We start from the raw sequence: 26705 nt of genomic DNA on the forward strand, positions 1-26705 counted from the left end.
GCAGAAAACATCAACTGGCTCTTCGGCATCTCGTTAATAGGTTAGTGCCGGAAAATGCATAAATATGACATAAAGTATGTATAAAATATGTGTGTATCATCATAAAACAAGCATGAAACATAAGAAATTATCGATACGTTGGAGACGTATCAAGGCTAAACTCACCGACTCACCTTTTTGGAAGGGGCTTATGCGGGTAAAGTCAGAGTTTTTTAAGAGAGGACGATTCAGAGTGGGTAATGGAATGACGGTGCGGTTTTGGGAGGACACCTGGCTTGGCGAACACCCTCTAGCTATACAATATCCGTCGCTATATAATATTATCCAACGGAAGAATGAGTTGGTTTCTACGGTATTGGCAAACTCACCGCTTAATATTGGATTTATAAGAACTTTGAATGTTTACAAATACAATTTGTGGTTACATTTGTGCCAGCGATTAATGTCTGTTCAATTAACTAATGAACCTGACAATTTTATATGGAACCTAAATGAATCTGGTTTATTTACTGTTGAATCCATGTATCTTGATCTTATGAATGGTCGTACTAGATTTTTGCGGAAATACCTATGAAAGATTAAGGTTCCTCTAAAAATCAAGATTTTTATGTGATTTTTAAGTAATAGAGTGCTGCTTACTAAGGATAATTTGGCGAAGAGAAAATAGACATGTTCTCAGAAGTGTTGTTTTTGTAACAACAATGAAACTGTTATCACCAGATTTTGACCAAGTCAGAGGTGGGCCGTGATTGAGATGGGCTTAGAGAATATGCGTGGAAAATATTCATGAATCGGCCTTGTATAAGAGTTTGGGCTAGATTGCCCGTGTATCTGTAAATTATAGTAGGTTACGTGTCGGTTAGAATTAAGAGATAGAGTTTAGCTCGTACACGGTTGGGATTATTCCCAAGTTAGAAAGTCTACGGACTATAAATATGTATCTAGGGTTATTGAGAAAGGAGGACGATCACGTTCACAACAAACCAATCTAGGCGCATCGCCACCCCTTGTTTCGAGGGTTTCTTCCGGGTAAGCGCTATGCTGCCTAGATCGCATCTCGCGATCTAGGCAGTAGCAAGTTTATTCGTTGTTCATGCGTTGCTCGTGCTGAAGCCTTGTTGATGGCGAGCAACGTTGTTATCATAGATATGTTAGGGTTAGCATTGTTTTTATCTTGATGTATTCGCTTAGTTACGCTATCCCTAGATATCTAGCTGCCTTTACACTTATTTTAGGTGTAAGGGCAGCACCCTGCTTAGTTTTTATTTAGTAGATTCGATCCGTTACGATCGTTCCTTGATCTTCAAGGATTAGTTTGATATCTGCATCGTTAGGCCTTGCAAACGGGTTGAATGATCCAGTAGTGCGTCAGGTGTAGTTTGCTGATCCTAGATGGGATGCTCCGGGAATCAACGCTACGTTGGTTTTTAGGCCTTGTCTAGGGCTGGTTTTCTACTATCTTTCGTATCTGCCAGGCTCAGCTACGTGTAGGATGTTTCGGTTATGCGGTGAAAACCCTAGATCGTCGTAGATCGTTTTAACTTAGTGTTGATCAAGCAGGACCACCATGTTATCGTAGATCCAATACGAATCATGGGTGGATCAACTCCTTGAGCCGATTCACAGGAGAACCTGAGAGCCGATCGAGGCTCGTATTTAATGTTTACGTGTATGCCATGCAGGAAACTAGTCGAAGCAATCCATCACCTTCCTGACCAGGTATAGGTCAGGTGGCACGCCCTTGCACCAGCTTGGACGCGTGCCGGAGCATTGCGGGCCGTCGCCCGAGGGATCAGGACCCACCAGCAGTCCTGGGAGCCTCCCGGCTCTATGTGTTGCCCATCGCTGCTCGCCGGTGGGTTTTGGTGGTCAACACATTCTGGCACGCCCGGTGGGACATTCTTCTGCATCAACTACATCAACATCTGCACCAGAGATGGCTGAAGACCCAGTCACGTACGAAGATCTGACTGAGGAGCATAAGAAGAAGTATAACAAGCTTAAAGCTCTCTTCGAAGCCGACCTCATCGGCTCTTTCGAGAGAACCCGCACACATGGCATTAGGTGGAAAGGGTTCTCAGTTGAAGGCGCTCTCGATGGAGTGGATCTGTCTACTTCTTCGGAAGAACGCACCAGATCTCTGCGCCAGGAGATCAATTACATGGTGGCTCATTCGCTACACCGTCATTCTGAGAGCTTGGTGAACGCTTTCGAGCGCGTTGCGCTTCGTGTGGTCCAGAAAATCATGAAGCATCAGTACTCTCCGTCGGGACCTACCCTAGGGACTCACCAAGGGGAAATACCGTTCCAGACCAGGCCGCAGCTGCCATTCGCGCTAGCAGCTCCAGAACTGCCGGGTTCACCGGCATACGTAGTCTCCAAGATCGGTGGCGATCCTAGTGATTACCAGTTCTTGTATGAACCACCTAAGGAGATCCCGCACGGATACATGTGCACATACGTGCCAGACTGCAATAACTGGGCGCGCACGAACCAGGTTGCAGCAGGAGGGATTTTTGGAACAGCAGGAGGGGTTTCTGGATCGGATCCCGAGAAGCAGGCGTGGCTAGCTAAATATGCCACCGCCACGAATCATCAAAACTCAGCTCCTGCAGCTAACACCGTGGACCAGATCACTGCAATCTTGAGAGACCAGTTCGGCATGGTGCCAAAGAGGAGGGCAATCGGCTATTCCAAGCCGTATCCCAACGAGTATGATTTGATTCCACTACCGCCCAAGTATAGGCTCCCTGAGTTCTCAAAGTTTAGTGGATCAGAAGGCTCTAGTTCAATTGAGCATGTGAGCCGATATTTGGCGCAGTTGGGCATGATTTCAGCATCAGATCAGTTACGCGTGAGGTTTTTTGCGCAATCTCTCACAGGATCGGCTTTTGGGTGGTACACCTCGCTGCCACCAGATTCAATCCGGACGTGGAAGCAGATGGAAGAGCAGTTCCACATGCAATATCACTCAGAAGCTTCCGAGGCTGGCATTGCCGATCTGGCGCAAGTCCGACAGAAGCGCGGAGAGACGGTATCGGAATACATTCAGCGCTTCAGGACCGTCAGGAACCGATGTTATTCGGCTCGTTTGAGTGAGAAAGAAGCAGTCGATCTGGCAATGTTGGGTCTCGATCGCGTCGCCGATCAAGGACATGGCCTCCCAAGCGGAATACACTTCATTGGCGCATATGGTTCAGAAACTATCATTGTATGAACAACGCCACCCAGAATTGTACCAGGACAAATTCAAACGTCCGGTAAGCCTGGTTGAGATAGAAGAGGATGAAGACTCCGCAGGAGACCAGGATGTAGCCATGGCTGAATGGGCTCGGGGGGCAAACCCCGTGTCCTGCAAATGGGTTAAACCACAAGGTCCTGCAAAAGGGTTTGACTTTGACGTGAGCAAAGCTGAGCAGATTTTTGATCTCTTACTCAAGGAAAAGCAGCTGAAGCTACCCGAAGGCCATAAAATCCCTACTGCGCAAGAGATGAACGGAAGGCCATACTGCAAGGGGCATCACTCGTTCACCCATACCACCAGCGACTGCAAAGTGTTGCGTCAGCAGATCCAAATGGCGATAGAACAAGGCCGTCTGATTTTTTAGCCACTATGCCATGAAAGTGGACACGCAACCGTTTCCTGCCGTCAACATGGTGGAGTGCAATCAACCCACGAGGCGCCAGCCAGGTTTCTCGTTCAGTATTAACATGGCAGGGCCTGTATACCACTCTGGTAAGGACAAAGAAGAGGGCAGTCGCTCTCGTGGCAAGGAAAAAGAGGAGGCCGGCCCACGCGACCGGCCCCGATATGCTGACAGACGGTACGTCACAGAGGAGCAAGTGAGGAACGTGCGGTACCAACGACCACTCTCCGAGCATCTCCTTAACAAGTATGAGAGTCAGTACGACCAATGCCGGCGAGACGACGTAGACAACAGAAACTATCGTCGGTATGATAGAGACGACGAAGGATATGAACGCCGCGCTAAGGAAAAGTCAAGAGAACAGGAGGACATGGACAGACACTGGGATTGTCCTTTCTTTAAGCATTGCTGGGACTCAGGAATGAGCCGATTGCCTACAATCAGCAACTGCCCAGAGTGTAGACAGAAGAAGAAGGACACAGGAGACGTGTCAGTGTTCAAACGTCTAGGACCTCTCCCATCTCGGAACAAGCAAGCTGAGTCCTCTCGGGTGAAAGATCTCGAGGAGTTGGAAGGTGAAGAAGAAGAAGAAGAAGAAGATAGATACCATCGGCCAAGGTGGTGCCCTGATGGACTCAGTCACTCTCAAAAGCGTAGGGTTCAGCGACTGCGTAGCGTGGAGGAAGCCGAGAGACGATACCTGCACGCGTTAAGGAAAGCGCGGCCTGACCTGGCCGCGAAAATTCAGCAAACTCTGGACGAGGAGGGTCGTCCACAGAAGAAAGAGTGGCGCCCCAAACAAAAGAAAGCCGATGATAAGGCATCGGCTGGCACAAACATGGTGTTCATTCTTCCGCCGGTGTTTTGTGCTCCAGGAACAGAAGAGGCACCTGTAGCACAGCTTGACTGTGGCCCGCGGCCAGTTATCTTTGAGAAGCCACGAGAAAAGAGCTACATGCATCTGAAGGCCCTGTACTTAAGAGGTTATATCAATGGGCAGCCTGTCAACAAGATGCTGGTGGACACGGGAGCGGCAGTCAATATAATGCCATACTCCATGCTACATCGCCTGGGACGCTCTAGCGCAGATCTGATCAAAACCAACGTCACATTGAACGACTTCAATGGCCAAGCATCAGAAGCGCAAGGCGTTCTGAACGTGGATTTAACTGTAGGCCGAAAGACCATCCCTACGTCATTCTTCATCGTCGACAGCAAAATCACCTATGCTGTCCTGCTAGGGAGGGATTGGATCCACGCTAACTGCTGCATTCCATCCACGATGCACCAATGCTTGGTACAGTGGGATGGAGATGAAGTGGAGATCGTCCATGCAGATGATTCAGCCGAGATCTCAACGGCTGGCATGAACATTTGGGAAGCGGAAGATCAAGAGCCGCTCTCCGGAGTCAGTTTGGACGGCTGTGAGCGCATCGAAGTGACAAAAAACGGGGTGAGGCTGGTCTTATCCACCGGCCTGACAGTATAGCAAGGGCAAAGTCGAGCGACGTACGTGGCAAGGCCGATCCCTGTGATCGGCCCCAAAAAATAAAGGGTGATGATCTCGCCTCAAGCATGTCACGTAGTCATAGTAAAGCACGAACAAGTTGTAAACCTTCATTGAGAAATGCAATCAAGATGGGGGCCGATTCCAGCAATCGACCCATATTATCCTCGCCATACGTTTTGCCTGTGTTGAGCATTGATCTAGCAGGCGACGGAAAGCTAGGGTATGGGTTTACATCGGCTGATGAGCTAGAAGAGGTTGACATTGGTCCTGGGGATAAGCCACGACCAACTTTTATCAGCAAAAAGTTAGATCCACACCTGAGGAGCCTGATGATAGCTCTGTTGAAAGAATACTCAGACTGCTTTGCATGGGATTACACAGAGATGCCTGGGTTAGACAGGAGCATCATTGAGCATCGGCTCCCTCTCAAGAAAGGATTTCGGCCGTTCCAGCAACGTGCACGTCAGATGAAGGCCGATATTCTAGAAGAAGTCAAGAAAGAGATCGAGAAAATGTCGACCGCCGGATTCATCAGGCCATGCAGGTACGCTGAATGGATTTCGAATATCGTACCTGTGCAGAAAAAGGATGGCCGATGGCGCGTCGCCATAGATTTTCGAGATCTCAATAGAGCCACTCCAAAGGATGAATATCCCATGCCGGTAGCAGAGACATTGGTCAATGCGGCTGCTGGTCACAAGGTTTTAAGTTTCATGGATGGCAACGCCGGCTACAACCAAATTTTCATGGCTCCAGAAGATATACACAAGACTGCATTCAGAGTACCAGGTTCAGTGGGCTTGTTTGAATATGTAGTCATGACTTTTGGACTGAAGAATGCCGGTGCAACGTACCAAAGAGCCATGAATTACATCTTTCATGATCTGATCGGCAAGTTGGTGGAAATTTACATCGATGACGTGGTGGTCAAGTCTGTCTCCATAGAAGGACATTTGGAGGATTTGCGACGCATCCTGGACCGAACTAGAAAATTCGGGCTAAGAATGAATCCAAAGAAGTGTGCTTTTGGGGTGACGGCAGGTCAGTTATTGGGTTTCTTGGTTCATGAACGTGGAATTGAGATCGGCCTGAAAAGCCAGGAGGCAGTGCGCACCATGCAACCACCTACCACGAAGAAGGAACTCCAATGCCTCATCGGCAAAATCAACTTCGTCCGTAGATTCATCTCCAATCTGTCAGGACGAATGGAGCCGTTTATGGGATTGGTGAAAATCAAATCTGATGACGAGTTTCACTGGGGGGCAGAGCAGCAGCAAGCGTTTGACGAGATTAAGGAGTATCTAACAACGCCGCCTGTGCTGGTTCCGCCTCAGCAAGACAGACCATTCTATATTTACTTATCAGTAGCCGACACTTCCATCGCGTCAGTGGCGGTGCAACTCTATGATGGTCTGGAGAAGGTGGCTTTCTACCTCAGCAGAAGGATGTTGGACGCAGAGACAAGGTACCCTGAGATCGAGAAGTTGTGCCTCTGCCTATTTTTTACCTGCACCAAGCTTCGTCACATCTTTCTGTCAGCGGAAATTGTCATCATATGCAAGTCAGACGTCGTCAAACACATGCTGTCGGCTCCCGTTTTGAAAGGCCGACTCGGTAAGTGGATGTTTGCTTTGTCAGAATTTGATCTCCGGTATCAGCCTGCGAAAGCAGTCAAGGGACAAGCATTGGCCGATCTTATTGCTGAACGAATCAACACTGATATAGCAGCATTATCGGTATGTGCATGGGCCATGTTCTTTGATGGATCGTCTTGCGATGATGGTTGCGGCATCGGCATTCTACTCGTGTCGCCTCGGGGGGAAACATATTCCTTTTCCATCAGGCTATCTGCTCCTTGCACCAACAATGTGGCTGAGTATGAGGCAATACGCAAGGGAATGGAGTTGCTTTTGGAAGCCGGGGCAGAAGCGGTGGAACTTTTTGGAGATTCAAAATTGGTGATTTCCCAACTCACGGAGGAATACAAGTGCGAGAGTGAGTCACTCTTCCCATTATGGATGCAATGCCGTGAGCTGATGGCACAATTTAGGTACATAAACTTTATGTAACAGACCAACTTTGCTAATCAAATAAATGTTGCTAGTTGTTCATGAGCATGCATGCATTTGCATTAATTTGAGAAAACTTTGCACTAAAATGTGTTGAAACAATGTGTGTTTACGGACACCTTCTTCGGGTGTTGAGGGGGTGATCCGAGGATAGTGGTTCGAGATGATGAAGATTGGTGGATACAATATGATGATTAATAGAGATAGAGATGTCGCTCTCTTATCCCCTTTCAAAGGTTCTGAGTAGTCGAGCTTCTCTTCTCTCTTATCTTACAAAGGAAAACTGGCTTTACGCAAAAGAAGATCTACCAGAAAGCCCGCATACCCGCTTTGCTAAAAGGTTGTACTAAGTCTTGCTGAGTCCCTGTACTCAGCTTTGCATGCTTTTGTTTCAGATGAAGTCTCTGCAGCCGAAGGTGGTTTCTACGTTAATATCGACGGTTAGTTTGGAGTTCCCAGGCAGCAGCCTGCGACTTATGGGCTGGGACGTCGCTTTATGTTATGGCTTCTTAAGCCCTTTGCTATCTTGTTATTTAGAATAACATAATTTGCTTCCGTTGCTTGTTGAATGTTGGGCCAGTGACCTCTGCGTGTAATAATTTGGATCTTACTCAGTTAAGAGTTGTAATATATTCTTTTGAGTCGTAGAGTCACTGTTGTGTTACCGATTCTCTCACTGTAGTCTCTCGAGCTCAAGGTTAGGCTTATGTCGGACGAAGATCTGGTATTTGTCTAACCCTGATCCCGGGGGTGCCACAGGTTTTGGTATCAGAGCAGGACTGCCTGTAGGAAACCCTTGTTCACTGGTCGATGTTGAGTCTAGTTGTTGCGAAAACTATTTGAAAGCTAAAGATTATTTGCAAAACTCTGAATAGGATTCTTTTTACTCCTTACCTGGTGTCACTCTAATGCTGAGTCATCTTACCTGGTTTTGATTGGAAAAAGATTTCACTTCTTTCCTCTCAATTCAAATCTCTAGGATACGCGGGTTTGGGTTATTTTTCTCCAGTACTCCGTATCTGGTTGCTTGTCTTCGAGTTTCCAGAATGCCTCAGTTAATCTGAAGCATTGTTCCTTTATTTTTGCTTCGGGTACTTAGCATCCAATTGTTTGCCTTTATGTGACATGGTGATTGTATGTCATCTTTGCATTCCATCTTCATGGTTTGTGAGTCGGTTAGTAGTGTGTACATTTTGTATGCTTGTTTAACTACTATGATCGATACGATGATATATCCTCATATCACATGTCTTGTCTTTCAGCATGCTCATTGCATTCGGTACATGCTATCCTTCTGTTGAATCCTTCCGGTGAATCCGTGTCTCATGGTTTTTGTCTTCTCCTCAGGATGTCAGGCGGTACTAGAAGTGGTGCTGGCCGTGGTCGTGGTCATGGCCGTGGCAATGGTCGTGGAGATGGCCACGAGGAGAATCCTGACCTTCCTCCTCCTCCTTCTATGGTCCAACTTATGGCCATGTATGAAGCCAATCGCGCAGACAACATTAGGCTCCTTGAAAGGATTGAGCGTAACACAGCTCAGCGTCATGAGGAACAAGTGGGGATTCGAAGCTTCATCCGCCTCACCCCACCAGTGTTCAGTTATTCCACTGAGCCACTTGATGCTGACTACTGGCTCCGCACCATCGAGCGCAAGCTTGAGGTTGCCCACGCTGCTCAAGCAGATTGGGTGAACTTTGCCACCTACCATCTTGAAGGAGCTGCTGGTTCATGGTGGGAAAACTTCCTGTTGATGCAGCCTGCCGGTCATGTCGTAAATTGGCCAGAGTTCAAAGCTGCTTTCCGTGCATATCATATCCCGGAGGGTCCGATGGACGAGAAAAGAGAAGAGTTTACGAAGGCGACGCGAGGCAGTGGTTCTATCTGTGATTACCAAGGTAATTTCTATCGTCTTGCCTGCTATGCTCCTGAAGAAACTTCCACTGATGCCAAGAAGCAAGCCTTGTTCCGCAAGGGACTGGATCCTGATCTTCGTCGAGATCTTCATCTTCTGGACTTCCCAACCTGCCAAGATCTTGTCAACAAGGCTATGAAGGCAGAAAGAGGAAAGGTGGAGTATGAGGAAACTCGCAAGCGTCCTCGAGATACTTCTCAGTCTTCTGGATCAGGCAATCAGCGCCATCGTGTTTTCATTCCATACAGTGCTGTGCCTCGTGCTCCTAATGCACCAAAGTCTTCTGGTTATACTCCTCGCCCACAAGCTGCCAACAATGCTGGTGGAACAAACTATCGTCCCGCTATGGGTACTCCAGGCAGTGGTGCGTGCTTCACTTGTGGTCAACCCGGTCACTACATGAAGGAGTGCCCCCACAATACTTCTGTTCGTGGTGCTCCACCACCAAAGAAGTTTACTAAACCTCCGATTGCTTGGTCATGGTCGTCCGACCCATGTCACTGCTGAAGAAGCTGAAGCAGATCCAAGCGTCATAATGGGTACGCTTCGAATCAACTCCATTATAGCTACAGTTCTGTTTGATTCTGGAGCATCGCATTCATTCATATCCCAAGGTTTTGCTCAGTTGCATGGGATTCCTTTTGAAGTTATGTCTACCCCTCTTATGGTTCATTCCCCTGGTTCTAGTTGGTATACCGCTATGGTCAGTCGTGGGAATAAGATCGAGATTGGATATCTTCTTTTTCCAATTCCCCTCATTTCCCTCAAGTCAACCGACATTGATATCATTTTGGGCATGGATTGGCTAGCTAAATATCAGGCTGTCATTGATTGTGGAGCCAGGTCTCTTACTCTGACCGATCTTTCCGGAAGCTCCATTCTGTATTGGTCTTCGGCAGCAACATCTCCATCAGCAGTACATATTCCTGATGCTGAGTTGTATTCCCTTGATGTCTTACCTCCGCTTGAAATTTCTGATGTTCCGGTGGTTTGTGACTTCCCTGATGTCTTTCCGGAAGAATTACCTGGCATGCCACCTGATCGAAGCGTGGAGTTTGTCATCGAGCTGGTTCCTGGAACTGCTCCTGTTTTCTCGACGTCCTTATCGTATGCCTCGAGAAGAGTTGGTTGAACTGAAGAAGCAGTTGGAAGAGTTAGAAGGGAAAAGATACATCCAACCTAGTACTTCATCTTGGGGATGTCCCGCACTCTTTGTTAAGAAGAGGGATACCAATGTTCCGCGTCTGGTTGTTGACTACCGGCCGCTCAACGCAGTAACCATCAAGAACAAGTATCCTCTACCTCGAATCAATGATCTTTTTGATCAATTGAGTGGTGCCACGAGTCTTTTCCAAGATGGATTTGAGATCGAGGCTACCATCAAATCAAAATCCGAACGGAGGACATTCCAAAAACCGCGTTCATGACTCGTTATGGTCTTTACGAGTACACCGTCATGTCCTTTGGCCTCACAAATGCTCCAGCCACTTTTATGCGGCTCATGAACTCAGTGTTCATGGAGTATCTTGACAAATTTGTCATTATCTACATTGATGATATTCTGGTCTACTCCAAAACCGAAGAAGAACACACTGAACACTTGCGTTTGGTGTTGACCAAGCTTCGTGAACATCGTCTCTATGCCAAGTTTTCTAAATGTGAGTTCTGGCTACAAGAGCTCATCTTCCTAGGCCATGTGGTCTCTGCAAAAGGTGTTGCAGTCATTCCAGATAAAGTTCAATCCGTTCTTGACTGGAAGACTCCTAAGTCAGCCAAAGAAATCCGGAGTTTTCTTGGGTTGGCGGGTTATTACCGCCGATACATCGAGAATTTCTGCAAGGTTGCCAAACCAATGACTGATCTTCTCAAGAAAGATAAGAAATTTGAGTGGTCAGAGAAGGCTGAAGAAAGTTTTCAGACACTGAAAGTGAAGCTGACTACCGCTCCGGTACTTGTCCTTCCAGACACAAGCAAAGACTTTGTCATCTTCACGTGATGCCTCTCTTCAAGGGCTCGGATGTGTGTTGATGCAAGATGGCCATGTAGTGGCTTATGCCTCTCGACAATTGAAGCCACATGAGCTCAATTATCCAACTCATGATCTAGAGCTTGCGACTGTGGTCCATGCTCTTAAGCAATGGCGACCTTACCTTTACGGTAATCGTTGCGAGTTATACTCGGATCATCAAAGCCTGAAGTATCTCTTTACCCAACCGGATCTGAATCTCAGGCAGACAAGATGGTTGGAACTCATCAAAGACTATGATTTGGGTCTTAACTATCAGCCCGGCAAGGCCAACGTCGTTGCTGACGCGCTAAGTCGGAAGGCATATTGCAACAATCTGATGCTCAAGCAATGTCAACCTGCCCTCCATGAGGAATTTGCAAGACTCAATCTTGAAGTTGTTCCTCAGGGATTCCTTTCCAACTTAGAGGTAAAACCCTCTCTTGAAGACCAGATCAAAGACGCTCAGAAGCGTGATTTGGGTATCACTAAGATCAAAGAGAACATTGCTAGCGGAGATGCTAAATGTTTCTCCGTCAACGATCAAGGTGTTGTCTACTTTGGTAACCGCTTGGTGGTGCCGAAGAAAAAGAACCTAAGAGAGCTTATCCTCCGAGAAGCTCATGAGTCTCCTCTATCTATTCATCCTGGAAGTACAAAGATGTATCAGGATCTTCGCCAAAGGTTCTGGTGGACCCGGATGAAAAGAGAAATCGCTCGCTTTGTAGCTGAATGCGACGTTTGTCGTCGTGTAAAAGCTGAGCATCAAAGACCAGCTGGTACTCTTCAACCTCTATCTACTCCTGAATGGAAATGGGATGAAATTGGTATGGATTTCATTACTGGACTTCCCAAAACTCAGAAAGGAAACAATGCTATATGGGTAATTGTTGATCGCCTATCCAAGGTTGCTCACTTCCTTCCTATCCGAGAAGACATTACTGCTAGCAAGTTGGCAGATCTGTATGTTTCCCGAATAGTCTCTCTTCATGGTGTTCCGAAGAGGATTATCTCTGACCGAGGAAGCCTGTTTACTTCCAAGTTCTGGGCCAGTTTCCAACAAGCTATGGGAACTCGTGTTTCCTTCAGCACGGCCTATCATCCTCAAACTGGTGGTCAAACCGAAAGGGTGAATCAAATCCTTGAAGACATGCTCAGGGCCTGTGTTATATCCTTCGGCAAGAATTGGGAAAAGTGCCTTCCATTTGCTGAATTCTCCTATAACAACAGTTTCCAATCTAGCCTGGGCATGGCGCCTTTTGAAGCTCTTTATGGACGGAAATGTCGAACCCCTCTGAATTGGTCAGAAACCGGTGAAAGACAGTTCTTTGGACCAGACATGATCAAGGAAGCAGAAGATCAAGTTGGCATTATCCGAGAGCGTTTGAAAGCTGCTCAGTCTCGTCAAAAGAGCAATTACGATCGTCATCATCAAGAAGTTTGCTATGAAGTCGGCGAGCAAGCTTATCTTCGAGTCACTCCTTTAAGAGGTGTCCATCGTTTCGGTATAAAAGGCAAACTAGCTCCTCGCTATGTTGGTCCTTTCCGCATCCTTGCAAAACGAGGTGCACTTGCTTACAAGTTGGAACTCCCTCCAACTTTTCCTGAAGTTCATGACGTCTTCCATGTCTCCCAACTCAAACGTTGCTTCAAAGATCCCATCCGTGGTGTTGATCACGAGACACTTGATCTCCAAGAGGATCTAACCTATCGAGAGTATCCTGTCCGTATCCTTGATGAAGCTGAGCGTAAAACTCGGCGTCAAACCATCAAATTCCTGAAAGTTCAATGGTCTCATCACTCTGAGTCAGAAGCAACCTGGGAACGAGAGGATCGTCTCCGATCTGAGTACCCTGCCTTCTTTTCTAAAACTTAGGAATCTCGGGGACGAGATTCTTGTAAGGGGGTAGAGTTGTAACAGACCAACTTTGCTAATCAAATAAATGTTGCTAGTTGTTCATGAGCATGCATGCATTTGCATTAATTTGAGAAAACTTTGCACTAAAATGTGTTGAAACAATGTGTGTTTACGGACACCTTCTTCGGGTGTTGAGGGGGTGATCCGAGGATAGTGGTTCGAGATGATGAAGATTGGTGGATACAATACGATGATTAATAGAGATAGAGATGTCGCTCTCTTATCCCCTTTCAAAGGTTCTGAGTAGTCGAGCTTCTCTTCTCTCTTATCTTACAAAGGAAAACTGGCTTTACGCAAAAGAAGATCTACCAGAAAGCCCGCATACCCGCTTTGCTAAAAGGTTGTACTAAGTCTTGCTGAGTCCCTGTACTCAGCTTTGCATGCTTTTTGTTGGCACGCAAAACTGCCGCGCAACACTAGGATAACCGTCGTACTTTCGTGACGACGAACGATTGCTTTTCCGGCAAAGCAACAAAGGATCCTCGATTTCGAAGAGGAAATACGGCCGCTTTTCAGCGCAAAACGGCAAAGATGAACCAAACCCTAGGGCTGCTAGGGCATGGCAGAGAAAACGATATAGAAAAACAGTACGTAAAAAGAAAAGGTAAATTGTATTGATAGATCGATTGACTGGGGGTCTTCCAATCGGCCAAAGCCTTTAAATAGGCGCAGGTCTTCGCGTTTTAGCCAGGTCACTTGGCGTACAGGGATAAAACTCTAAAACTAAACCGACCAACTCAATGCTTTGATTCGGCCCCGTACAAACCAAGCCTACCAAACTAATTTGTACAGCATGTAGTAGTCTTAGCCTGGCCCACAAGAAAATATAAATTATCCGGCAACATTGCTAATGATTAGCACTAATTAGGATCCTGGATGCAATTGTCGCCTTGCACCTTAGTTCCGAAATCCCTCCATGCATCGAAGCCTTTTAAGACTTCTCCTATGTAGCTCCGTTTGGCTCATTCGTATATTAGAATCAGCTTAGTATTTGTCCTCCATACTAGCAAATGATGTATCTTGCTTCGCCTGATCGCCATGGTTGTACCAGTATTGAACTATAAACAAGCCTCCACATTGAGATAAAAAGCACGTCCAAATTCATGTGTCAATCACTTATTTATCTATGCACATTTAAACTAATTTGGCCCATAAATACCTATTAGCCAAATTATGCATTCAACACATGCCCCCCTGTTTTTGGTATAATTGTATTTATCAAAAACACTAACAGTACACTACCTAAGGACGATGCTTCACCGGCCATATATTACTTAAGGCGATGTCCAAAGAATACATCAGCCAAATTTTCTCGGGGCAATACTCCAAGAACATATCGGCCCAATTTTTCTTAGGGCGATATATACTTGTAATAATGTATCGGCCATAATGTCTACAAGCCTGTTCCCACATGATAGGATAATACTTTTCCAAGTATATGACACTGAGAGCTTTTGATAATTTCTCCCTTGCAAAGATTGTACAAAATATGAATTTCCAAGAAAAATCTCTACAGTTTCTGTATGTACCATCCCAACTCGGCGAACATTTGCCGATTTTTTTTATCTTTGGTACATATGTAAAATCGTTTTTCATAGTAAGTCTCCTACTTGAAACGATTTTGCATTCACCTTTTTATTACAGGCCTTAGCTACTTTTAATTTTTCTTTTTCAATTGCTGGTAAGGCTCTTAGTATTTCCTCTGAAACTTCATCAATTATGCCCAACATCAAATTATTATAATCTACAACCAACAAGTCATTTTGTCTGGTCACGCTAAGAGTTTGTAAATTATTTGCTAATTCGGTTGTTGTACCGAATCTTCTTTGCTATGGTAGTGCTAGTTGCTGAAATGAACCAAAACTAGGTTTCACTGAATTGACAATTAAGGGACTTCTACAATAACCTGATTCTAAACTACTAGCTGATTCGGTTATTTCTGACCCGTAAACCGAATCCTCTTTCTGAACTGAACCAAACCCAGCAGCACCCTGTACTAAGCCAACATCCACTAGTCCAGAATCATTTCCTACAAAAGCTAGCATCGGTCTTTGTAAAATAAACAAATTCATTTGGTAATATGATAACCAGATGCACGTGTTGCTAAACGATTAGCTAAACAATTATTCATGTACCCTATATAGATAATTAATTATGCCTAAACATCGGTCGAAATAGCCAGTTAGAAATCCGTCAAACCACTGGAATTCGCTTTTATTTGTTGTACAACCTGAAGCGAATTTCCATAAGCATCTGTGTCTTTCACCCACATCTACTAAATCTTGTAAACCAAACAAGAATCCTCATATTCAATTTGGTTATTATTACAAAGATATTCTAAACAGACCGATGTTTCATAAACTATATTATTAGAGGAAATTAAATATTGCCGACGCCATATCTGTACAAACCGATCCACCAAAATAAAGTTGTCATGGTTAAAACCAACATAAATACTATTTTCCTCATCCTTAGCCCAATGATCAAAAATAGAATCGGCGATAACTTACCTTTCATAGCACACAACGATTCATATGATAAATTATATTATAATAGTGATAAGCCCACTTTCTAATCCTACCACTAGAAATCGGTTGCGAAAACATATATTTAATCACGTCGGCTTGGAAAACTATCACACATGTACTAGAAAGTAGACAAGTCCGAAACTTAGTACATGCATAATATAAAGTCAACCATAAATTTTAGATAAACACGTACCGGGCTTTAGTGTCGACGAATAAAGCATGCCATGATATACTTCTTCTCGCCGTCTTCTTTCATGCATATCGCTCTTCCGGAACGATAATCCCCGGTACTACTTTGTGGCCACTTAACACGAGCATCAATCAAACATAGTACCTAACCGTGTTGCAAATCAACTGATGCTTAAGTCAACATCATGCAGGCTGGATTACCCGCCTTGATGAACATCCATTTGAGTAGCTGCATCTCTAAAATTATCTGAAATTCTATCAGCAACTATGTCATCGGCATTCCTATTTTTATCTACCATGATGTGCTTCTTCTTCCAAATCATTTTTAGAGGAACCATCGGTCTGCCTCTATGGAACCACTCTTCGAGCTCTTTCTCAGTTATCTCTTCTTTGATCTCCAATGCTCGCAGCCTCTGTACCCGGCGTTTCTGAGTGTGTGAAAGCCCTATCGGACACCACCGAGGTCCTGGTTTAGTATCCGGTGCAACTGACATGATTCCATTGCCCCCCGAGTTTCTCGGCGTATACTGACTTACTGATGCCTGCGGGGCAAATATTTTTTCCTTGGCCAAAAACAACCTGTGCTGATCAAATACGTCGCTAGCTGCAACTCTCCGGTTGCCTCCACTCCTTGAATTCCAGCGTTGCGCAGATGTACTAGCATTGTATCTGAAAACCATTGGCTGCAAACGCATGGACATCCCAGAACTATTGCTTCTCAAAGCTGAAACGGCAAGAGTGTTGGCCGATTCAGACATCTGACTTGTACTTGTACTGGAGGATGCAACGAGTGTATAATTTGCATGTTTCCTTTCTCTACCGGCACCTTTTCCTTGAACTGAACCACAACCTATTCTATCAACACCGAAGTTTCCTGATGCAAACTCTCTGCACTTCTGTTGTTTACCACTAGCCTCAAATCTCCTATTGCCATTCACGGATATATCAGTAGATGCATCAGTTGGCTCACGCTCACCAGCACTGCGACGTACAACATGCTTCTCTGAATGTGTATCGACGTTAGGCATCAAATCAGCATGCAAACCAGTACTTTTGGCTGTAATACTATTAGTGCAGCCATGCATGGATCCATCATGTGTAAAACTACTTTCTGCATGGCTATTGCTACCTTTGCCGTTCAGCTCCAAAATACCATCCTTCTCAACACGACCAGACCCATGCTGTTGTACGCTACCGCTAATGTCAGATACTTTTGTTTCTCCCGGCTTCACACAATGGTCAACATCAGTTCCATTTGAACTTGTTGGAGGCTGACTCACGATGGTACTACTAGTTTTAGTTCCAGCAGACCTCACAGGCACCCATGCGAGTTTACGATCACCAATGTATTTTTTGCCGCCTACATTGTATTCCTGTGATCGGCTTCCTCTAATCGCAATGGCAGCATGCGACCTAGCTTCGTGAGTAAACCGAGTCTTTTTCTCATGAAAGTGTGGTCTGAAGATAGGCCTCCGCCGAATAAATTCTGCCTGGCAATAACTTTCTGAATTTGTAAGATATGGTGCCCAGGGAATATAACCCCGTGGTGGAAACTGAGGATATGTAGGAGGTGAACAGCTCCAATATGTCCGCACCATTGGAAAATAATACTGCTGATTATACGATTTTTCTCGCCAGCGTACATGCCCCCCGGGTCGAGTAGGAGACCTACGACGCTTACTACCTCCAAGCCGATTAAACACATTCTTGAACTTGCGTGAAGTGTATTTGTCCAACAAATTCTTAACCGTCGGCTTTGATCTTGGAGCTGATTGTGTCTTTCTTTCATTGACATTTGAAACTCGTACTTCTGGATTTTTTGGCATGATCATCTTCAGAGGAGCATTATCATCAATGACCATATTCTTTTCACTACCTTGCTCCGCTTCTTGATGATTTTTCAACATCTTGTCTTCCTTCTTTTTTGAATCTTGTGCCTCTTCACTTAGATGCTCTTCTTCAACCAAAGATGGTTCGGCCATATTTTCTTCTTGTTGATGCTCATCAACTTCTTTGGCACGAAATTCATAGGGCAACATGAAAGGTTCCTTGCATCCAGAAAAATCAAGCACAATTGTTTCACACTCACCATGTTCTTGCTCAACAAAGCTTGTATCAACCACCTTGACAAACTCGGTGTGTGTGTCCGACTTGGCTTTACCCAAATTTAATTTAGCTTGAACTAAGTCGGTCGTGGTAGATGTGTCAATCATCTTTTGTTGATTTGACTCGGCACATGAATTGTCCAACCCGGCCTTAGCCAAATTTGCGGTACTGACTGAGTCAACATTTATCTGCTGGTTGGCTCGCATAGCTCTGACTTCGAGAAGCTTTTTTGCAAGATCGTCACAAGATTTCCGATATATATCATCCCACTCTTTTGCTGATCGCCCATCATATGTCCCAGTATTTTTCGGCAATGAAAATTGGGTATTACCAAAATTTTGCAATTCTGTAGAGGGTGCGTCATATGCTACCGTGTTAGACGAATGCACATGAGCTCTTATTGAACTTTCACTCATTCGGCTGTGATCACTGTAAACGTGTGTAGCCGAACTATCAATGTCTCCAATAACATACGGTGCTGAAAAGTTAGTAACATAACTTGCAACATATGATGGCTGAGAGTAATTACCCAAATAGCTAGTATTAACATGGTCAAATGCTCTGTCCATCGGCATATGCGAAGCTGAACCAACATATTGCAAATTATTTGCCGATGAATAAAAGGGTGAAACAGGATTTTGCATGCTATTAAAATTTATAACATTGGATGTTTCAAATTGATTAACGTTATTCATCGGCATATGAGCTTCTGGGGTTGCCGATGCATGAGAATTCGAGTATACATGTTGCATGTCGCTAAAATTATAAGAATTTGAAGCATGTAAATTATTTTGCATCGGCGCTTGCACATAATAAGAACTAGGACTAGCCGATACAGTAGGCATATCATAGGATCTAGCAACATCAGCATAAGAGTTATTTGCATCTATATAAAAATATTGAGAATTCATATTACCGTGTAGATTGCAGCCTCTTGATGACACTCTACGTGGCAAGAACGGGCTGAAGACCGCTCGATGCTTCGTCCCCAGCGGAGTCGCCAATTGTGTTGGCACGCAAAACTGCCGCGCAACACTAGGATAACCGTCGTACTTTCGTGACGACGAACGATTGCTTTTCCGGCAAAGCAACAAAGGATCCTCGATTTCGAAGAGTAAATACGGCCGCTTTTCAGCGCAAAACGGCAAAGATGAACCAAACCCTAGGGCTGCTAGGGCATGGCAGAGAAAACGATATAGAAAAACAGTACGTAAAAAGAAAAGGTAAATTGTATTGATAGATCGATTGACTGGGGGTCTTCCAATCGGCCAAAGCCTTTAAATAGGCGCAGGTCTTCGCGTTTTAGCCAGGTCACTTGGCGTACAGGGATAAAACTCTAAAACTAAACCGACCAACTCAATGCTTTGATTCGGCCCCGTACAAACCAAGCCTACCAAACTAATTTGTACAGCATGTAGTAGTCTTAGCCTGGCCCACAAGAAAATATAAATTATCCGGCAACATTGCTAATGATTAGCACTAATTAGGATCCTGGATGCAATTGTCGCCTTGCACCTTAGTTCCGAAATCCCTCCATGCATCGAAGCCTTTTAAGACTTCTCCTATGTAGCTCCGTTTGGCTCATTCGTATATTAGAATCAGCTTAGTATTTGTCCTCCATACTAGCAAATGATGTATCTTGCTTCGCCTGATCGCCATGGTTGTACCAGTATTGAACTATAAACAAGCCTCCACATTGAGATAAAAAGCACGTCCAAATTCATGTGTCAATCACTTATTTATCTATGCACATTTAAACTAATTTGGCCCATAAATACCTATTAGCCAAATTATGCATTCAACACTTTTGTTTCAGATGAAGTCTCTGCAGCCGAAGGTGGTTTCTACGTTAATATCGACGGTTAGTTTGGAGTTCCCAGGCAGCAGCCTGCGACTTATGGGCTGGGACGTCGCTTTATGTTATGGCTTCTTAAGCCCTTTGCTATCTTGTTATTTAGAATAACATAATTTGCTTCCGTTGCTTGTTGAATGTTGGGTCAGTGACCTCTGCGTGTAATAATTTGGATCTTACTCTGTTAAGAGTTGTAATATATTCTTTTGAGTCGTAGAGTCACTGTTGTGTTACCGATTCTCTCACTGTAGTCTCTCAAGCTCAAGGTTAGGCTTATGTCGGACGAAGATCTGGTATTTGTCTAACCCTGATCCCGGGGGTGCCACACTTTAATTGGATCCCAAGGTCACAAAATACCGAGGCCAACGATCTCGCACATGTGGCATCAGGCTACAAGGACGTAACAGATGGAGCCGATGTTCGGGTGCAATTCCTGGAACAGGATGACTGGAGAGCCGAAATCTTCAATTACTTGAAAGATTCGGCTCGGGGGGCACCTAAACGGATAAGGTACAAGGCCATGAAATATGTCCTTATAGGAGATGACATGTTCTACAGGACTTTGGAGGGGCTACTTCTCAAATGCCTGGGACCAGCCGAGTCGAATCGGCTCTTACACGAGGTACACGAAGGCGCCTGTGGAACTCATCAGTCGGCTCATAAGATGAAATGGCTGATCAGGCGATCAGGGTTTTACTGGCCCACCATGCTTGAGGATTGCTTTAGGTACTATAAAGGATGTCAAGCGTGTCAAATGTTTGGGAAAATTCAGATGGTACCCGCATCAGCAATGAAGCCCATCATCAAGCCTTGGCCATTTCGAGGTTGGGGCATGGATATGATCGGCAAAATCCATCCTGCATCGAGCAAAGGACACGAGTGGATCTTGGCCATTACAGATTATTTCACTAAATGGGTGGAAGCCGTCCCTATGAAGTCAGTAAAATCAGAAGATGTTATCAATTTTGTGAAAGAACATGTCATTCATAGATTCGGGATTCCCCAGACTATCACGACCGATGGAGGTTCGGTCTTCGTTTCTAAAGAGTTCAGAAAGTTCTGCGATGACATGGGAATTAAGTTGATCCGATCGTCTCCGTACTATGCTCAAGCAAATGGGCAAGCTGAAGCGTCCAACCAGAGCCTTATCAAGCTGATTAAGAGGAAAGTTGACGAGCACCCTAGACATTGGCATGAGGTATTGTCAGAAGCTTTGTGGGCTTATCGCATGTCATGCCATGGAGCTATAAAAACCTCGCCATACCAGCTAGTCTATGGACAAGAAGCTGTATTGCCTTGGGAAATTACGGCTGGATCGAGACGTGTTACATTTCAGAATGATCTAACGACTGAAGAATATGCAGCCCTGACGAGTGATAGTGTTGAGGATCTAAAGGAACTCAGACTTTGGTCGCTGGAGAAGATTAAAGAGAACAAAGCCATGGTAGCCCGCGCATACAATAAGAAGGTGAGACCAAAGGAGTTTCAGGTTGGTGATCTAGTATGGGAAGTTGTGTTGCCATTAGGGACTAAGGATAAAGCATATGGTAAATGGTCTCCTAATTGGCACGGTCCGTACAGAGTCGACCAGGTTTTGAAGGGTAATGCATACATGCTCGAGCAGCTGGACGGTGTTAAATTCCCAGTAGCTGTCAATGGTCAACATCTCAAGAAATATTTCCCAAGCATGTGGGATGACGGACAGTGAAATATGGGGGCCGATGCATAAAATCGGCCAGTAAAAAAAAATTTACATACAAATCATAGCCGATGCACGGACATCGACTTCAGAGAAATATGCAAAACAACAAAGATACAAGTACAGCCGATGCACAGACATCGACTTCAGATTAAAAGCCGATGCACAGCCATCGACTCTAGAGGTACAAGCTCAATTGAGCAGTTATCATATTACATATAGAGGCTCTACAGTGGCGCGAGGTGATTCTGCCATTGGATTTTGCCATTGGATTCACTGTGGAGTTAAATCTGCATAATTGAGATCTAAGATTCGCGTGGCCGTGAGTTGGATCTGTTCGAGCGGCGATTTGGGGATCTGAGTTTATTCTTTCAGACAAAGGTTGTAGGTTACCGTTTGAATAGGCAACTGATTGGGCCTTATTCGCGTTTTATGGCAAAGGCCGATGCGCTGCCATCGGCTCTTTGAAGCGTTGACTTATTTTGACTATCGGCAAAATCGACATGGAAACATTTTCTTCATTGATAAAAGGGGATTTTTTACAGTGAAGAGCCGATTGCTCGAGAAAGGAAGAACAAAAGAGAGGTCTATTGACCAATCTACTACTACTACTAGTCCTATACTAGTAGATGCTACTCTATGGGCCATCGCTGCCCTCGTCGTCGCCGTTGTAGCTGTCGTCGGCGCTGCTGCCAGCGACGTCCTCGTCACTACTCCCGTAGCTCTCGGCGGGGGCCTCTTCCTCGTCGTCGTCGTCGTCATCGTCGTCATCCGACCCGGCGCGGAAGAGCTTAGCCGGCGGGTATTCATCGGAGGAATCGTCATCCTCCTCTTCCTCCTCCTCGTCGGAGGAGATGAAGCCATCCCAGGAGAAGAGGTCATCCTCGCTCTCCGCCTCCATCTCCCCATCGGCGAGGAACTGGAAGTCGTCGTCTCCACTGGTCAAGGACTTGTCATCCTCGGACCAGACGGAGGAATCGTGGTCCTCCTCGTCCCACTTTGTTGGGGCGCGGATATCATACGCCGCCAGCGAATCCCACTCCGGTGTTGGCTCCCGAGATGAAGAAGAGGAGGAGGAGAGGACCGATGAGGCGGAGGAGGAGGAGGAAGAAGACATGGCTGCAGAGGAGGGGTTTTTTGCCGATGGCTAGTACAGAGCAAGGGGATGAAGAGGCGAACTGCTCGGTGCGGTTAAATAAAAGGGGATATAGTGGAGATTTAATGCTACAGCGGTTTCCGAGGAAGTGGTGCCAAAAAAATGTCAAATCGCGCAGAGAAGTTGAGAAGGCAAGGCATCATGATGAAGGATACTGTGACAGTTCTGCTCTGCCACGACATGACCCGACGAAGAAAAAACAGTGGTTTTGGAATTATTATTGCCAAAACCAGGGGGGCATGTGTTATCACCAGATTTTGACCAAGTCAGAGGTGGGCCGTGATTGAGATGGGCTTAGAGAATATGCGTGGAAAATATTCATGAATCGGCCTTGTATAAGAGTTTAGGCAAGATTGCCCGTGTATCTGTAAATTATAGTAGGTTACGTGTCGGTTAGAATTAAGAGATAGAGTTTAGCTCATACACGGTTGGGATTATTCCCAAGTTAGAAAGTCTACGGACTATAAATATGTATCTAGGGTTATTGAGAAAGGAGGACGATCACGTTCACAACAAACCAATCTAGGCGCATCGCCAACCCTTGTTTCGAGGGTTTCTTCCGGGTAAGCGCCATGCTGCCTAGATCTCATCTCGCGATCTAGGCTGTAGCGAGTTTATTCGTTGTTCATGCGTTGCTCGTGCTGAAGCCTTGTTGATGGCGAGCAACGTTGTTATCATAGATATGTTAGGGTTAGCATTGTTTTTATCTTGATGTATTCGCTTAGTTATGCTATCCCTAGATATCTAGCTGCCTTTACACTTATTTTAGGTGTAAGGGCAGCACCCTGCTTAGTCTTTATTTAGTAGATTCGATCCGTTACGATCGTTTCTTGATCTTCAAGGATTAGTTTGATATCTGCATTGTTAGGCCTTGCAAACGGATTGAATGATCCAGTAGTGCGTCAGGTGTAGTTTGCTGATCCTAGATGGGATGCTCCGGGAATCAACGCTACGTTGGTTTTTAGGCCTTATCTAGGGCTGGTTTTCTACTATCTTTCGTATCTGCCAGGCTCAGCTACGTGTAGGATGTTCCGGTTATGCGGTGAAAACCCTAGATCGTCGTAGATCGTTTTAACTTAGTGTTGATCAAGCAGGACCACCATGTTATCGTAGATCCAATACGAATCATGGGTGGATCGGCTCCTTGAGCCGATTCATAGGAGAACCTGAGAGCCGATCGAGGCTCGTATTTAATGTTTACGTGTATGCCATGCAGGAAACTAGTCGAAGCAATCCATCACCTTCCTGACCAGGTATAGGTCAGGTGGCACGCCCTTGCATGTAATATCCCAGGTAATGGGGTTACAAAAATAGAGGAAACAGATGTGTGCATTGCATTCATGCATAGAAAATCTGGGGAATTTTCGCGCTTTAAAGTAAAATAGTCACGATGAATCGTAGTTTCACTTGACCTTGGTGGAATTGAAGTAGCTCATCAAGTCAAGCGCTATAAACCTCAATGTGACTTTGCTAAAACCTTGTTTTGGGTAGAGATAATTTGATCTAAGGGGGTAGATCAAATGGAATTAAAATCAACACAAGAACTTATTAATCAAGGATCAACTACTTGATCTTATTAAAGATCACAACATGATATTCCTTGCCATAACATATGAACATACATCTATTTGGAAATCAAGTAACAACAAATGGACAAACCATTCTTCACTTATCTTTTCCATATCTTAAACAAATCCTCGATCCTACCATGAACCTCATGGTATTCATTCTACTTTAGTCTTGGAAACATAACAAGGAGATCAACCCTAGAGATATATATCTTTCTCTATTCCATATTATTATACATCAAATCTAGAGATGTGAGATTCCTATAGTATTTACTATAAGAGAAATGACAACTTTGAGCTAAACCTTCGATATACATCCAAGTATTCTAATCATCATCTTCAAGAGGAACCCTAGAGTATTATTCAAGTCCTTCCCAAATGAGTGAGACCATTCATACCACTCTAAGCTTTACCTATTTAAGAATAAAGGACAACCTTTGAACTAAAGTATTAAGAGATTAACCATTTCATCTTGAAGTGGTGGGATAACCAAATATCAATAAGACTATACACATGAATTAGTGAAATAAGGATAAGACTAATCCAATTAAGTTAGACAATTGAATCTTTAGCTTAGCTACTTAAATAAATATTAGGAGTACACCATAAACCCTAGAATAACTATTCCTATGAAAGAGAGCTCAAGCTATGGTGCTACACTCAAGTTAGTTAAGGCAACACTTGAATTTGAGGGAGAGAACTATCCATATACCCAGATGATCATATCAACATTATTGCAGTGGAACCCTAAGTGGATATCTCAGACATTTTCCTGGGATATAAAACTGGTGAGACAACCATGACCATGTCAATCCTAGAAAGTAAAATAGAAGTGCTATACCTTAACTGATCAAGACAATGCTTGATCATGGAAGTAAGAATTCCATTTAATGAGAGATCCTTAGGAAGCCAAACCTTGATCATTATAAATTGTGTAATGATCATGAACCCTAAGAATTTGAGGTAGAGTATTAAGAACAAGTTGATCATGTCTAATCCATGATCATACCTTGGAGATAAATATTTATCAGTTAAACCCTAGGGGTTAAACAGATTTTATCCTACACATACAATCATAGGGGAACTAGTAACCCTAAAACCATTTCTCATATGATAATTAGAGAGACAACTGAATTGTAACAAACCTTTGTCTAGTCCGAGCCTTATATCAATCCAAATGATCTTGGATTGAACCATCCTATGAGTGGTGAGGAAGAGCAACTCTAGCAAAAGTAATAAGGTGTTAAATCACATATAGAACCTATAACCATATCTCAAACTAACTAGTGAATTACTTGATGACCACAAGTTAAACCCTAGACCATATCTTAATTCTAGTTTATGTATCACTTGGGTGATCACAAATAAAACCTAGTCCACATTTGAGTTTCAACCCATGTATACTTAGGCACACCCAACTATTTTCTCAAACAAATAAAATTCTCCTAAGTGGAGTAAGATCTACTCTAATCATTCAAATCCAAGACTTAAGAAAGTAATACCAATAGCCATGGGAACAAACCAAACTTAATCTCCAATATTTATAAATATTGGGGCACATGAAATCATGCCCATAAAACTATAATCCTATATAAGAAACCAAATAGTTGGCTTTACTTTGCAGATAATTTCTTATAAAGAAATACCACATGAAACAATAATCATCCCTAGATAATTAGTAAGGCCCTCTTGGAAAATAATTTAGAACCTTTTATAGTTGGATTATAAAATCAAATATATATATATATATATATATATATATATATGAAATATTCTATCCTCAACCCAATACTATTAACTATGTGTTATGTGTTAATACACACATATAGAACCCTAATCCAACAATATTACTATTAACCATTCTTATTAGTTTCCATCAACTTGAAATAAGAAAAACCTGCAAAAGAGAATTCAAAACAGAATTAAAATTAGAAAACAGAAAACAATAAATAGAAAAGGAAGAGAAAGAAGGCTTACCAGCAGTGAAGCACCTGAGCAGCCCACCAAATGCAGCCCAGCACCATAGCCCAGCAGTAGCCATAGCCCAGCCCAATCCACCGCCAAAACCAGCCCGTAATCATTTCGGAAATAAAAACAGAAGGCAATCGTCTTCTTCCTCCTCCATGAGATCGACACGGCGACGCCGGCCACCTCCACGTCTTCGTCGTCGATAAGGACGACCCTGGATGCCTAGATCATGCCCAACATTCGATTGAAGTTGCTCCGCGTCCGCATGCTCCATTTTCGCCAAGATTCACGCCCCAAAAACCCCGCTGACATCATCGTGTATCTGAGCCGGTCATCGCAGCCGTGCCGCCGTTACTGACCATATCGTGCCCTATAAAATGACCTGGAGGACCGCCGTGATGTCCTTGTTCATCTACGCCCATCCTCGCTCTCTCATTCCCTCTTGTTCGCCCAGAATCATCCGCAGCACTCGCCGGAGTTCATGACACCACCGTCGATAGCGGCCACCCCGGAGTCCGTGGTGGGGACGAGGAGATCCGCCAAGTCGTGTAGATCAACCAGCATGAAGGAATCGAGAG

The sequence above is a fragment of the Lolium rigidum genome, chromosome 5 (genome assembly GCF_022539505.1).
Source record: "Lolium rigidum isolate FL_2022 chromosome 5, APGP_CSIRO_Lrig_0.1, whole genome shotgun sequence".
Taxonomy (NCBI): domain Eukaryota; kingdom Viridiplantae; phylum Streptophyta; class Magnoliopsida; order Poales; family Poaceae; genus Lolium; species Lolium rigidum.